The 15815-nt window shown below is 37.9% G+C and overlaps 1 long non-coding RNA gene across 1 annotated transcript; it reads left to right on the top strand.

The window, feature by feature from the left end:
- Positions 1-328: 328 nt before the first annotated feature.
- On the top strand, positions 329-14795 carry LOC113477434. The gene is made up of 4 exons (XR_003397901.1): positions 329-461; positions 5019-5023; positions 10653-10657; positions 14786-14795. It is a non-coding gene; the product is annotated as an uncharacterized LOC113477434 (long non-coding RNA).
- Positions 14796-15815: the final 1020 nt, after the last annotated feature.

Below are 15815 nucleotides of genomic sequence, written 5' to 3'. Positions count from 1 at the left end.
GCTAATATTTTGCGGGGGAGGGGAGAATAAAGGTGTTAAACACATCTTAAGTACAAATGCTGGAGTCCCCATTGTGGGCTTCATTCCTTTCCCTTTTCCCTTATTCACCACTTTTGCAACATAAAGTGATGGGACTGGAAAGCAGCTAGGCTGTTGTGGAAATAGGTAGCCTGCCGAGTGTCACGTCCTGCTCAGATGAGGGGAACAAGTGACTCGGATTCGCAAATCCCCAATTGGAGCAGACAACAAGTCTCCAAGTCCAAGCATTTATTAACTACGCACAATGTACTAATTGAACACATGATAATTGGCTAAGTATATAGCAAGTTGTGGCAAGCAATACAATATGGTTTGCATTTCTTAATGGAAAAAGGAAAAGAGGGAGATAGAGGGAATGGGGGAATACAGATCACCGGTCTGGATTCCTGCACTGATCCCGCCAGCGACGGTTCCAGGAGGCAGTCGTCTTTTTCGCTGGCATCCATCTTCTTCACTTCACTGCTCTCTCCAGACAGCCGGGGGGGCAGAGGGAGGCAGGAAGAGGGGAAGAGAGAGAGAGAGAGAGATAGCACCCTTTCTTCCCCCCTTTGATTTATACCCACTTTCCTTGGGTCTGTCCCCTAGGTCGACCCACATAGCTACATATCCCATGTACGGGGAGGGGTAAGGTGTTTCATGGGATGATGTAATTAGCATGATCATGTCAGCCCTTGTTAGCATATTGAGGGGTGTTAACTTTTAATATACATTTCATGGATAATGAAGCAAAGTTCATTCACCAGACACATGGCCCTTGAAATTTGCCCAGGTGCCCCAGGGCAGAGCCATCCTGTCTCCACAGGGCTCTCTTCCCCAGCCACATTGGGCAGTGTTATCAGCTTTGGCCTCCACAGAAAGCACCCTGTGACTCATAGTTTTGTCTTGCGAGTGTTTGAGGCAACTCTTCAATCAGCCTCAACTTTTGCTTTCCCAGGCTGTTTGTCTTAGTTTCTCACAGGCCTGGTTTCTCGTCTCTCACACAGAGGAAATTTCCTCTTGTCTGGGGATCACTGTGGATTCTGCCTTGCCTCTGACCATGTCGGTGGCCAAGCTGCAGCCAGACAAGAACAGAAGTTAGCATCTGAAGATCCTGTCATCTAGGCTGATGTGTACGTGTGAGAAAGTTCCATAAATTTTACTAATTTGTTACACATCATGCATTTGTTACACTTCATGCATTTGAACATTGATTCTATTCTTCTCCAGTAATTTTTTAGTACATCACAATAAGCTAATTCAGCTTCTATAGAATATATTATTGTTCCCTATTTTAGTTTTTTTTTTTTTTACAGAGTGGAAGAATATTATATTCTAATATGTAACTATGCATTATTACAATCCTTATTAGTTGGGATCTATTCCTGGTATAGGTCATTTGACTTTACATGACTTGTGAGATCAAAGATGAATTTGTTCATTTCTTATTCTGAACTTCTCTTTCACATGTGCTTCTGGAAATGAAGTTTGCTTGTTTCATTGTTTCCTGTCAGGGATGATATTGCTCAATTTAGTTTTCTCATGTCTAGTGCTATACTGTAAAATCACATGAAGAAATAACTGATCTCCGAATGTCATTTTGAGAAACAGTCAAATAATTATTTTCTCATTTATCTTCCATGTCTACACACCTTTATTATGGATTCTGTAAACACTTTTGCACATGAAAGTACTTGCATTGTATTGCAGAATTTAGAGATGATTCCTATATGAAAAAATGAGGATTGGAGGTACCTAAAATGTACAGTTCTTCCTCCATGGTTATTGGATTATAAATCACTTCTATATCCCATATGAAAAGAGAACATAAGCAATGTATCTGATGACAAAGGAGTTGCATCAGTATTAGAAGTCCTGCCTATTTCTACTTTATTCACATTTTATAACAGAAATTCAATATGCTCATTATTTTTGAATGACATTAATAAGTTGTGAAAGCTGGTCTAACAAGACTAGCTCTGAGAGCTTTGAAACAGTAAGATTTAAGACAGAATATGCTGTAAGTGTTGCAACATTTCCCACTTAATTATATGAGAACACCTGGTGCTGGATTCAATAAAAAAATATACCAGGCTTCTATACATAAGACTTCTGTGCCAAGGTGCACAAGAAACCTTCTGAAATATACATTATGAGGTTGATTATCATTTCAGTCTTGCTCTATAGCTGTTGGATAGATATCAGTAAATATAAGAAAAAATTGTTTTCTTCTTCACTTCCATCTCTTTGGGATAACTCACTGGAAGCTCATCAGTTTTGTATTCAGAACTTTCAACTGAATATTCTTTATGTTATGTGACTTTTTGATGAAATAGTGATAGTCATTGAACATTACCTTTAGAAACTATGGCTTAATAACAAAATGAACTTTTAAAAACTTCTCACTTAAAATCCTGACAAACTTTCCCTTTCTCATTAACTTGACCAGAGAGTCTAGGAAGAATCTGATGTAGCAGCGGCTTTACATACATCAAAACCCAGTTTAAATGTATTTCAAACTCTACTGCAAGATTTGCTGCATGATTTAAACTACTGGTTTAAATCAGTGTCCAGTGATCAGCGAGCCCATAGAGCAGCTCATTGTATAAACAGAATTAGGGGAAAAAAACAGAAGAAGCAAAAATAAACAAGAAGGAACAAGTTATTGATAAAAAATAGTTGTGGGCACTAGCCATGTCAAGCAATATGTCTTTGTTTTGGGCAAACAAGACAATTTTACTTGAAAAGTCCATCAACAGTAAAAATAAGATAGGCCACGTTCTTGTAGAAGAGCAAGGGAATCAGCACAAGATTCCTTGTATGACAGTGGACTCAATAGAATAGTGAAAACCAATGAATACTGTTTCTCCAAAAAGGCTTGATCATGTCCTCCACAGAGGAATAATATTAAGAGAATATTTTCCAGTGTTGAAAGGGAAGGACAGAAAGAGAAAACACCAGAATGCTCCTTCAGATATGATATAGGTCTCCACCCCTTATCCAAGCCCATCTTCCTCCATGGAATAATGACATCAAATAAATATTTTGCAGTGTTGAAAGGCAAGAATGAAACAGAAAATGCCAGAGTGCTCCTTCAGATCTGCTACAAGTCCCCACCCCTCATCCCATCCTCAGCTGAATGCAGCATACTTGAGTCTTTCAGTGCATTTTATTTTCCCAGGAACAGACTGTTTCATGCAGCTCACAAAGCAGAGCTTTAAGATAGCCACCACTTCATCTTTCAGTCATGAAAAGCAAGGAGAATTTCTAAATTTAGCCTAATTATGTATTTTTTCAGAACACCAAACAAACTCAAAGCTTATGTTTAGGACACAGAAGCAGGGTGTGTGTAATGATCCACTTAGCAAGGATGCAGGACAGAAGAGACATTACCTCTAGCTTAGACACAAACGCTTTACCTATAGACAAGAAATGTTTGAGGCACAAGTTGCTGAAGATTAGTAAAGTAATCCCAGGCAAAAAAACACCATATGGGTTCCCCAGCTTCTGTGTCCCAGTTTACCAATGATCGACAGAGGAAAGTGGCCTAAATGGAAACTATTCTGGCTAAATAACTTTCCTACCTTCTTGTAGGACTAGAAAAGGACCATGGTCCTTGGGGGTCAGTCCTACCATAGGAAATTACTTCATGCATGTTCACAGTATGATTAATTTGGGCTTGGACAAGAAGCCTTGGTGTCCAGGATCACTGTGTATGTACAAAACAATTATTCATTGACCTTTTTTCTATACCTGTTTTCTATTTACATTAATACTTGTTGGACACATATGTTGCCTCCTTGTTTGGTTTCAGCTGGAATAAAGTTAATTTTCTTCATAGTAGCTAGTATGGGACTACGTTTTGGATTTGTACTGAAGACAGCACAGGGATGTTTTTGTTACTGCTGAGCAGTCCTTACATAGAGTCAAGGCCTTTTCTGCTTCCTCACCCCACCCCACCAGTGAGGAGGCTGGGGGTGCACAAGAAGTTGGGAGGGGACACAGCCAGGACAGCTGACCCCAACTGACAAAAGGGATATCCCAGACCATATGGCATCATGTTCAACATATAGAGCTGGGGGAAGAAGCAGGAAAGGGGAAAAGTTCAGAGTGATGGTGTTTGTCTTCCCAAGTAACTGTTACATATGATGGAGCCCTGTTTCCCTGGAGATGGCTGAACACCTGCCTGCCAATGGGAAGTGGTGAATGAATTCCTTGTTTTGCTTTGCTTGTGTGCATGACTTTTGCTTTACCTTTTAAGCTGTCTCTATCTCAACCCACACATTTTCTCACTTTTACCCTTCTGAATCTCTCCCTGATCCCACCAGACGGGGAGTGAGAAAGTGACTGTGTGGTGCTTACTTGCCTGCTGGGGTTAAACCACGACAGTCCTGGAGAATAGACAGTCACTTAAAATGACCCACACAACACTGCTAAGTATTTTCTTTTCTTCTTTGATATTCAAGCTTTCAATAAGTGGCTAGTAATTAAGACTTTTCCAATAGTCTTGGTACAAAGGACTCTTCAATAATTCCCGTTTTTGGAGTCTACAGATGAGTATGAGTCATGGTACTGCGCATAGACTTTCCTTCCTTCTACAGAGTTTTCTGTTTCCCTGGACATGCAGGTATGGTGCAATCACCTTTCTCCCATACAATTTTTAGTCTAGTTTTAGTTCTAGTTAGAATATGTATATAAATGAACAAAATAACAAACCTTGAGAATGATAGTGCAGCCACATATTCCAAATTTCAGAAATTTAGTTAGGTTTTGAACATACTGGTCCCACAAGCTGCTTATGGAAATCGGTTCATTTTGTGACTTGACATGTGTCCTGTGTCAGAAGTGATTGTATGGATCATTAATGCACAATGTGACAATGACACTTTTATGAAATTGCTTGCAAAACACCTGCTTGTTGACAGACAGTGTTAACCAAAGAGTTTGGTGTGCTTATTTAAAATTATTCTACAGTGGACCCTCAAGAATAGGTGAAGAATTAGCAGGAGTGCCTGGAGGTCACACAGCTATGGCATTGGCAGGTGTGGCAGCACATACAGTCATACAACCACTTTCCCAAAACAAAGCTGGATTCAACATTGCATAGTCCTGTGCTAAGAAGAGAAAAGCTTGGTATCTTTGGCCACCATTTCTTCTCTGATACCATGACACCAGGAGTTACTTTAACAGTTGTTTCAAAATAAAGTTTTTCTAGAATTATCTAGTCCTCAAAAGTTCCTTTCTGATAAAAATAAATGGCAATGACTGTCAATGGTCAAGTGCTGACTTTTATCACTATCTGTCAAAAAAAAAAAAAGTCCTGCAGGGAAGTGCCCTGCTCTTTTGCTTGGCGATTCAAGGCCAGTTTGTGACCAGTCTTAGAGGCCTGCTGTGCCACTCTCATAGTACAAGGAGGCTATGGACTTGGTGAATCCAGTTGGCACAGGATTTTCCGATCTAAGGAATTATCTTGTTGGATAACAGCCAGGATACATAGAGCAAAAAGCAGTGTTGGACAGAAAATGGTAGCCTCATTAAGGATTTCAATATCTTGTGGCATTTCTGATCTGTAACATGAGACAGTTTGAAATTCTCTGCAAAATGAAAGAGTGCCCTGGATCTAAGGTAGCCCATCAGAGGAACTGGGCTAGGTGCTTGATAGCGTTTAATTGGAACATCAAGATTGCGCAGTCTCATTTCACGTTTGATAAATCAACTCGATAAATCAACTGAGAACAGGTGACATCTGACTCTTTCCAACTACAGCAAACAGAACTCTCCCTTCCTTTAGCAGAGGTGGAGTGGAAAATGAGATTGTGACTGTGGTCTTTCAAGCAGTCTTTACACAGAGTTATCAGAAATTTTCCTGTGAAACTGTATTTGAAATGCTCAACATCCATTGATGGTGTCTTACTACTAGGTCTAATTAAGCTTAAGCTTTTTCATGAGGTATTACTTTTGTCTCAGTTGAGACCGTCTCCTTTTTATCAACCAGATTGAACTCATATATAGCATTTATCAGTTTCACAGCCTCGTCTACTATCTGTCCTCAAGGGATATGTCACCATTTCAGAAAAAACAAATTCAGCAGTAGATGGTTAAGTGTTATTTCCATGCAGCAAAATCATAGCCATGCAACAACCCCTCAGAACTGACTGCTGAACCCAGGCTTTTTCCTTGGATACAGCTGACCCTGTCTCTGTGGTAGTAACTAATTTTCATGTGTTCATATAATCCCTAGCATGATGAGCTTCCAGTCTTGCCTGGAACATCTGTGCAATACCATTAGTAATGCATAATGGGAATAATTTTTAAAAAGGGGGAAAAATAGGATATATCTAAATCCACATATCTACCCACATTTTATAGTTAGAAACTTAATTAGTTTTAGTTTCTCCTACAAAACTTTAGTCTCAACTAAATTAAAATTTCATGTACAACCATTTGTTGCTCATCAGTAAGAAAATTGTGCTGTTATTACTCTGATATTTGAGGATAAAACATATTGCAAATGGCCATCAATGCTTTATTATAAGTGACAATAATGATGTTTCCTTGGCAAAAAAGACCTGCATCTAAATGTGCAAGAGCTTGTGGCTCCTAAGGATATATTTAAATCTGAGCAGTCTTGAACAACTGGAATAGTTATCAAACTGACAACATGAACCATTTTTCTTAGAGATTAAAATGGCATATTGATGATGATTACTTTAATCTCATTTTAAGTACCTCATAAAATGCTTGAGAGGTTTGAAGCAATCTTGAGTTCAGAAGTTTTCTTCTAATTACAAGCCCTGTATGCAATTTGCCAAAGATGAGCTACTGTAATTTCATTCTGCCTAGAGAAGGGCAATGTAGAGTAGAAAGGGTAAAGGAGAAGTGTTCACGAGTTCACAGAATCACAGAATCCTCTAGGTTGGAAAAGACCTTGAAGATCATCCAATCCAACCATTGACCTAACACTGACAGTTCCCAACTACACCATATCCCTCAGTGGTAAATTGACCTGGATTCAGAAACTAAACACCCACATCCATCTTTCACAGAGTGTGAATCTGAATAAGGATAAAGTCCCACTTTTCTAAGGTCTGGACACCTCTTCCAAGATCTGTTCTGTTTTACTTCTAAAGCTGTCTAGCATTCCCTAAATTTATTCACTCAGTTCAGTGAAAAGATTATTGGGTTGAATTCACTGGCCAGCATGGTTCTAGTCAGACATGGTGATTGCCATCATTCTTCCTTAGACTACCTGAGTTAACAACAGCAAAGTGGTGCTCCATGATATTTGCCACTGGTTTTCTCATATCCTTTCATTTCTGCAAGTCTCTCATGATGAGAGGGGGCTCGTGTAAGTGTGTCAGCTTTCCTTGATGGCCACAAATTCTGGGAATGGGCATGATCTGAAAAATGTAACCTATCAGATGCTAAGCAACACAGCTGAAAGTTCACCCTGGTCTTTGCATAATGTTACTGTATCAGTAAACAGTTTGCATCAGAGAACTGATCTTGAGTGGTTAAATTCAGAGAAGTAGGGCAAAATTGTGAATTCTCCTCTCTTCTTCATCCCCTGCTCACCCCAAAACTGCCATGTGGTGATTTGAAAGTTCCCTTTTGGATTCAGTAAAGTGGAGTATGTGATAAAGCATCTGATGTAATTCCCTAGATAAGGAAATAACACTGACTTTGGATGGTATGGCTGTTATATTCCTTTTAAATCAGAGTTTTACTTCCTTCTGCCAGTTCACATTTCCAGTGCTTTTTGCAAAAACACTTCAGTTTGTGCTTCTCAGTCTCCAAATCACTTTGGTTCATCTATTCTTTCTCCCAATCTATAATTTTTTTCATAGTTTTGTTGTTCTGTTTTGTTTTTCATAAATACATTTTAGTCTTCTAATTCCCATATTATGATTTATTTCTGTTTTGGAAATATTTAGAAAACTGCATGTACTGCAGACTTATAAATAAATAATAACCGGACTACTACTCTGGTAAAAATATTCATTCTGGACATGTTAGACCTTAACTTTTATTATTCCCAACTTAATGACTTTTTAAAGGTATTTTTTAGGTTTTTAGTTCAGCTGTTAAACTTGATCCTTTTAAAATTAAATCTTACCTTCAAATACATGAGTAGGGTTTTTTTGCTTGTTTTCAGTGGTCACAGTGTATATGATTTAGTTGTGCTTTTTCTAAAACAGACGTTTTGAAACAGACAGCAGATTTACAGACAGCAGGTCAGATGAACAGAGTCCAGCTCTGGATAGCATAGCTTCCAAATCCACTTGATTTATGATCGAGCTCTATTCCTTTTTTTTTTTTTTTTTTTCCTCAGATTTTTAGACAGCCTAGTGCTAGGATGAACTATCGTTCTATCACAACACAGAGGCATCCAGCTAACTGCAACATTGCAGGTGTGATGATCTTGACTTTATTAATATTGGTGACAACTGACCTTCCTAAATGACTTGTCAGAACTTAATTAAGAAAAAAGAGAACCAATCAGAATTATTATAGCTATTGGAAATGGCATTCCTTTTATCCAGTTGTCTATTATTTATTCAGTTGAAACCCCTCTTGTTTCATGTTGTGCTTGTTGTCTCTCATCCTCCCACCATGCACCACTGTGAAGAGCCCGGTTCCATCTTCTCCATAACCTCACTGCAGGTACAAGTGGCTGCTTTTGGGTGCCCCTGAAGCCATCTTGTCTCCAGGTTATGTCATATCTTAACGTTTTTCTGACAGTTGTCACAAATGAATGTCTTGGGAATAGGAATCTCTCAGGTTCCAATAATTTGCAACTCACAAACTTTAAGACAAAGGTATTGTTTTTATATAAAATAACCCTTAATGGTTAGGGGGTTTTGTTTTTTTCTTCCAGCTGTTGAATCTATGCAAACTTTTGGCAAATACAACATGTTTTAGCAAGAAATTCCACAATTCAGTTACATGCAGTGATAGATATGCACCCTCCTTTTGTTATTTTGAACATCCCTTCTCACCTTGACCATTAAAAACTCAGAGAAGTGTGTAAACTTGTAGATTCTTCCCTCAGACATGTGTCACCTAGGCTGAAGAGTCCTATTCCCTTTAAATGTTTCCTGTAAAGATGCCATGACATATCTGTGATTGTCTTTGTAATCATTATCCCAGGCAAAGCAAAGTTGCTTTGTAGTGGGGAAAAGGTAGAGATAAAGGAGGTCCTGAAGAAGGCTTGGGAGAAAGTAATACAGAAAGATGTGAGAAATGTCAGGCATGAAGGAAAAAAGCAGAAGGGAATGAAGGAAGGTTGGGCTGTTTCCTTATTTGTTTACAACACCATTACTAGTGTAGAGTTACTGCTGCAACCAGCTCCTACTACAATTACTACATTTATGTATGCTGCTTTGATCAAGAAGCTACCATATTAAGATCAAAGACAAAGTATAAGGCTTAAAAGGCACTAAATGCCCTTCAAAGTATTGACCTGGAGTTAACAAAAGTTCCATAAGTGTTATGATTTGAAATTTTGACCTTTTTTGTCTCTATCTGGTTTCAGATTTCTTCCAGATGACCTTTTAGGTCATCTCTGCAATAGATAGTAGTGTTTGCAGCTAGCTGGGTTGTTTTCATCTTTCTCTAGAGCATCACATGCTATCCAGACTTGATGTCAAATCTTTGGACTTTTTGCACTGTTACTTTAATGAAAATAACAATTATTCTTTTCATATTAATTTATTAGTTGGAACTCTAAACTCATGTAAAGTATTTAAATTGTGAATAAACTGACTTCTGTTTCGACATTGATGCATTGCAACAGATTGAATTTGCTTCACATTTTCTCTGACTGATGACTTGAGAAAACTTTTTTGGCATTTTTTACTCTTTATTCTTTTATACATGTAGCTTTATCACTCAGAAAAAAAAAAAAAAATCAGGGTCATAAATCTCTTTCTAAAATCAATAAAAGCAAAAGTAATGAATGAATCTGGACCTTTATTCACACTAACATCTTTCTGTTTTCTATAGAAAAAGAGTTTAAACTTTCATTAGAAACCTGGCATGAAAACTACAACATCATAGGCAGTATCAGAATAGCATAGAAAAGCTGAAATGTAAACGGCAGGATATTTAATCAGAATTTGGAATTATTATTCATTTAGGAACTACTTAGAGGGTATTAACTCCTGCTGGGGAACCCTCCTTACCGCAAACAGTCTCCATGGCTTCAGTAAGATACTACCTGCATAGCTAACTTTTTTAATCCCATGAGTGGAAACTCCCCATTATGACTCTTCAAAACCAGAATTTTTTAAAGTAATAAAATCTCTTGAACACAATATCATGAAAGACAAAAATCGTATCTCAGAGAAACAGTCCATCAGGTTGCTATATTCTAAGCCAGGTGTTCTCAACCTTTCCTTCACCACAGACTCCCTTTAAATACCTTTTGTAGTCGCAGGGCACTAAGATATTTTCAAGATTTAAAACTCTAGACTGACTCAAGGGGTGGCACCAGGACTGGGAGAGCACCCTCACACTTGTTACTGGAGGCCAGCCCTGAAGAGCCCGGTGACGGAGAGACTTGCTGGTGACTCTGAGAGCTATGGGGAGAGTCACCCGGCAAAGGTGAGGGTACTGCTACCACTCATGTGTGTCAGGGCAGGTGTGGGCAGGGGGAGTGAGTATGAGAAAAGCACTGATGGGAGGGATCTGTGGGGAAAGGAGGCGCAGTGCTTGCTGTGGGACAGACCAAATGTTTCCAAGCTGGACATTCCCCACCCCTGCTTTAAGTCTTCATGGACCCCATGTGATGATGTTCCATGGACAACAGGTTGAGAACCACTGCTCTAAGTCATGTCATGAATCAATGGCATAGTTCACATGGATTTTCCTCCTAGCTAGACTCTGGGGCACTCTGTAGTATGACAGCCACTCCTACCATTCAGTGTTAAACACTGGTTCTTTGGTGTTTGTAGATTAAATGGTGATACCTATTTTACAGACCTTCTCCAACCATTCCAACAGATAACATGTTTCTCCAAAGATATTGGATTGAGATATCTATCTGTACGAGCTGTACATATACGTTTGGACTGTGTCCTCTACTTGAAGACAAAATAATTAAAAGTACAGAAATCGAGGCAAGAGCATTAAACATATATGACAAATTGTCATATCTGTCATGCTGTGAAGTCATCCTGCAAGTAGTTCTACGACAAAACAGGGAGTTTAAAACTCCTGTGCTAAGCAAAGATAAAATTATTCATCTTACAAAAATATATTATCAAATCCTAATAATGGACAAGATTCACTCCTGTATAGCCTGATATATAGACCTTAAAGGGGTTGATTAGGATGGAGCTTAAACACCCTAAAGTAGAAATCCTCTTACCTCTCTTGGTCATGAGAATGGAACAGAGAACAACAGAGAATGTAAAGTTGCAGAATTAATACTCTAAGCCCACTTCCCTGAGAAGACATCAAGCCACACTGTATGTTATTCTTCACTTGACCACTTTTATATTTATCTTTTTCCTTAACATCAGCAAGGGTGATTTATCACTTCTGAGTTAGAAGAAGCTTTTGTAAACTGTATGCTGGTAACTGAAAAAAAAAAGGAAAACATCTGCCTTATCCTCAAAAAATTTTTTGTTTGTTCATCTGTGTGTGGCTTTTTGAATTGTGCATAAATCTGAAAGGCAATGGAGATGATTCTATATAAATATGACTATTTTAAAATGGAGAAGCAAAAACTTATGAAGACAAGGTTCTTGACCTGAAGATCTTACAATCTGAAGAAAGGACACATAAAAGATAAGAACTCTCAAGGGCAGATGGGGGGGACGAGAAATCTGAATGCAAGATTAGAATTTGATCAGTAAAAATCAAGGTGGATTTAACAATAATAACTTTTTTCTTTCATTTAAAAAAAAATGACATCAGTCATTTTTTATCATCAGTTCATCAGTCTAATGTACTAGATTGCTTCCTCATAAAATCCATCTCAATTAACTAATCCAATTATATCTTAAAATTGATTGGATTTTTGATTCCCCTTAACCAGACTAGAGAGGCGATGGAAAGTGAAGTTGTGAAGGTGACAAGAGAGAGAAGACAGTTCAAATCACCTTCTGGTACTCATGAATCAGAGAGAAGTTAATATCCCACATATCCAGGGCCATGGGAGTGTTCAGTGTTGCATCAGTAAAGTGAAAGGGAAACTGAAGTAAGTGTAGGAGAAGTACAGTTTCCTCCCAGCAAATCTGTACCTGAAGAGTTATTCTGGAAACCTAGCCATAATTAACTGCTTGTCTGGGTGGGACAATCTGAATGGAGAGAGAGAGATTAAGACCAAGAGGGTGAAAAATGGGTTTCTAATGTACTATGTGTGATGGTGAGAGCACATCGTCCTTCATTAATAGCAGGGAGTGATACAGTGAGTTGTGCTAGGAAGATGAGGACAGCAGTGCACTGAAGGAGGGCTTTTCCCTTTGCATTTTGTCTTTTGGTTGAGGAATGATTTTTGACATGCTAGATGTTATCCATAGCCTCCGAATCGTTCAAGATCTTCAGAGGAAGGGAGAGAGGGGGAACAGGACAGGATAGACAAATTGTAACCAAAAATGTAATTTTGTATATTGTTTGCATGATGTTGGTACTCACTGCTACCATTGTATATCTTTGCTAAAAGATACAGATCAGTTCTTGTAAGGAATGCCAATAGATTGATCCATTATATGACAAATGGCAGACTGATTTATGTCTGTACTGTCTCCAGTCATGAGTTAGGAAGGCACGGTTGCTAGGAAGCCAAGAGCACTGAGGATTTCGGCTGCAGTAGAAAACCTGGTTTCATCATGTTGTTCTCTCTAAATCTCTTTTAACTCCTCAGGGAAAGCACACCTGTTTTTCCAATCTGTATATTTGACTTCTTCCTCTGACAGATATACAGAAAACTGCCTAGGTGAATGCGTGACCTTACAATATAATCACTCACAAGGAATCTTTTAAAAATTATTTAAATTCCCTTTGAAAATAGCACTTTCACCTTTACTTCAAAGGTGTGATATGCCTCTTCAACCCTATACCTGACAATATAATCACAGAGTTAGGCTGATACCAGAAAGAAGATAATAACCCAGAGTCTTAAACCCACACTTAGGATCTAAATAAAATCATTTTTCAAAAGGGCTGAGCAACAAGCCGCTGCAGTATAGGTCAAAGAAAGAATTCTGAAAATCAAACCATTAATTTCAGTACCTAAAAATGAATTTGAAAGTCAATGCAATGTTTGAAAGTCAATAAGAACATTTAAAGTACTTATAGCTTTAAACATCTAACATTAAGCTCCTGTTTTCTACAGGTCATACCTGGAAGAGCCTGGCTCTTCAGAGCTTCTGAGAATCCAGTGATCCAGCTGGACATGCTGTAATACATGGGCACTTTCCTCAGCAGAAAGCCAAAGGTGTCTCAGATCAGTGTTACAGAAGGACACTCTGATCCTGAGTTTTAAGAGTTATTTACATTGACTGGGAAGTTACAATTTTTATTTTGGCCATGATACTTCTGATACAGCACTGTCCTGACAATGAGTGGAACCTGCTAATACCTGAAGAGGATATGAAGTCTGGAAGAGGAGTCTGGATGAAGCTGCAGAACCACAGTACAAGTCCTACAAGGCAAAGCTGTAATTTCTTGCAGTAAGCACAAATTCAGGTAATTTCCCAAACCCATTTTTCCATTGCAAAACAATTTTGACAGACAAAGATTGACCAGTCATTAAGTTACACATATTTTTCCAAACAGTCCTTCCCAAACTTCTTAATCATAATCACTGTCATTGCTCAAAAATTCCTGCAAATCATCATTAACCTCTATCATCAAACTCTTAGATGGAAACCCTCTGTGATCAATAGGATTTTGCAGATCATCTTGGGAAGCACTAACCTACACTTTCATAAGGGTTTCTTAATCTGCTGACAAGTTTTGAACATCACTATTGAAAGCAACAGAGAGAGTGGTAGAGCAAATTAGTTTTTACTTTTGTTGTTATTATGTTGTGAGACAGTGGGAGAAGTAATGGAAAGAGGAGGGAAGGAAGTAGGGTTTGGATTAAAACGTATGTTCAAGGATATATAAATGTAGGTAACATTTTAAAAATAAGAAAATATATAAAATTTCCTTCTGAACAAGGGGGAAAGTGTTTATTTTATTTATATAAGATATTTACAAGCATTCAAGTCATTTTCCAAAGCTAACAGAAAATGTCTAGGTGTCTCTTTTAAAAGTTTCTATGTGAAAGTTTAAATGTTAATATTACATCATTTTTTAGAGCAAAATTATGAGAAACTAAAGCTAAGTCAAAACAAATCATGTATGACCTCCACAAAAGCTAAACTGGAGCCTGTACATTTATTTTTAAATGATATTTTGTTGGCTCCTCTGATCTAGATGGGCAGTAGGCCAAGCTAAATCCCTCAACCTTAACTGAAGCCCAATTAACTAAGATAAATTGTCATATCACTCCAGAGAGGTGATCAGCATTATTTAATCTTCAATGTTGAGGTTGTTGGCCAAAATAGGTATTCCACTGAGTATCACAGAGAATTTGCTATCAAAACCACCATTTCTCTAGATAAAGTATTTTGTGTTGTAGGGAAAATGACTTTTTTTTTTTTTTTTTTTTAAATTCAGTCCGAGTTCATATTGTTTCAGAGCAAGGCAAAACATCCCATAACTACTCCATATACAACATGACCCATTATTTTCTTTGAGGAGTTATTAACTCCAGCCATCTTTTTAGTCTTTCTTAGATATATACAAAAATGCCAGTCCTTCAGTCTTCCTGTTCCACCCACTTGCCTCATCTGCATCAGTGGAGCCAGACAAAGTTGGGTAAAAAGGGCTTTATTTACTTTTCCATGCAGTTTTTGATATTGCCAGACTGAGGTGTTAAACACAGGCTTCCATCATCAAGGTCTGTCATGGATTTTTTTCACAGAGGATTTGTTTATCACTATTCAGGAATGCTCAGGCTATAGAAACAGATGATACTGAACTCTTGTATGCAGCAGAGGGGATGCCAAGGATACTTTTTTCTGTTAAGATCTGCTCTTAAACTTGCATTACTGACTATATGTAAGATTCATGGAGCAGATACGAAACTTTGAGATAGATATACATTGTGAAATTTTCTGCTCATTTAGTAAGAATATTTGCTTTTCAGAGAGAAGGTGATATATGCTAGCTGAAGTTTTGATGTTAATATTGATTTGAATATGCCCTGGCAGACTAAAAGAAATTCTGAAAAAGACAAAACAAAGTGTGCAAATCAGGTCAGATTAATAATTATAATTAAGTGAAATGAGGTTTTTTCTGCACCAGAAATGGGATTCCTTTCACCTAGTTTTGCTAACTAGCAAGAAAACATCTCATTTCAGCTAAACAACCATGTCTTCCAATTGTTCTCACTAGAGGAAAGAAGACACAACTTCTCTTAGTCGCTATCTATTTTAGGATGAAGTAATCATCTTCTCTTTAATGAACACAGATGGAGGTTAGATGACTGGCTTAATCTGGACACATGACTTTTAACTGAATGTTGGTGAGATGAATCTTCAGTATACAAACAACAAAGTCCAATATCTGAAGCCCAGTAGAGTAAATTGCAGATGTTTTAGCATTTCTGAACATGAGGCTGTGTTATTTAGGTTCATGGTTTTCTGAGGAGTAAGCATTTAGGTGCCCATTTTGAAAGTCGAGTTCATTATATGATGTAAATAAGATGGCCAAGCACAACAATAAAAACGTGCAAAATACAA

This window comes from Athene cunicularia (assembly GCF_003259725.1).
Source record: "Athene cunicularia isolate RWA chromosome 2 unlocalized genomic scaffold, athCun1 chr2_part1, whole genome shotgun sequence".
In the NCBI taxonomy this organism is placed as follows: Eukaryota; Metazoa; Chordata; class Aves; order Strigiformes; family Strigidae; genus Athene; species Athene cunicularia.
Note: the sequence above shows the minus strand (reverse complement) of the source record. Positions and strands in the feature narration are given on the sequence as shown.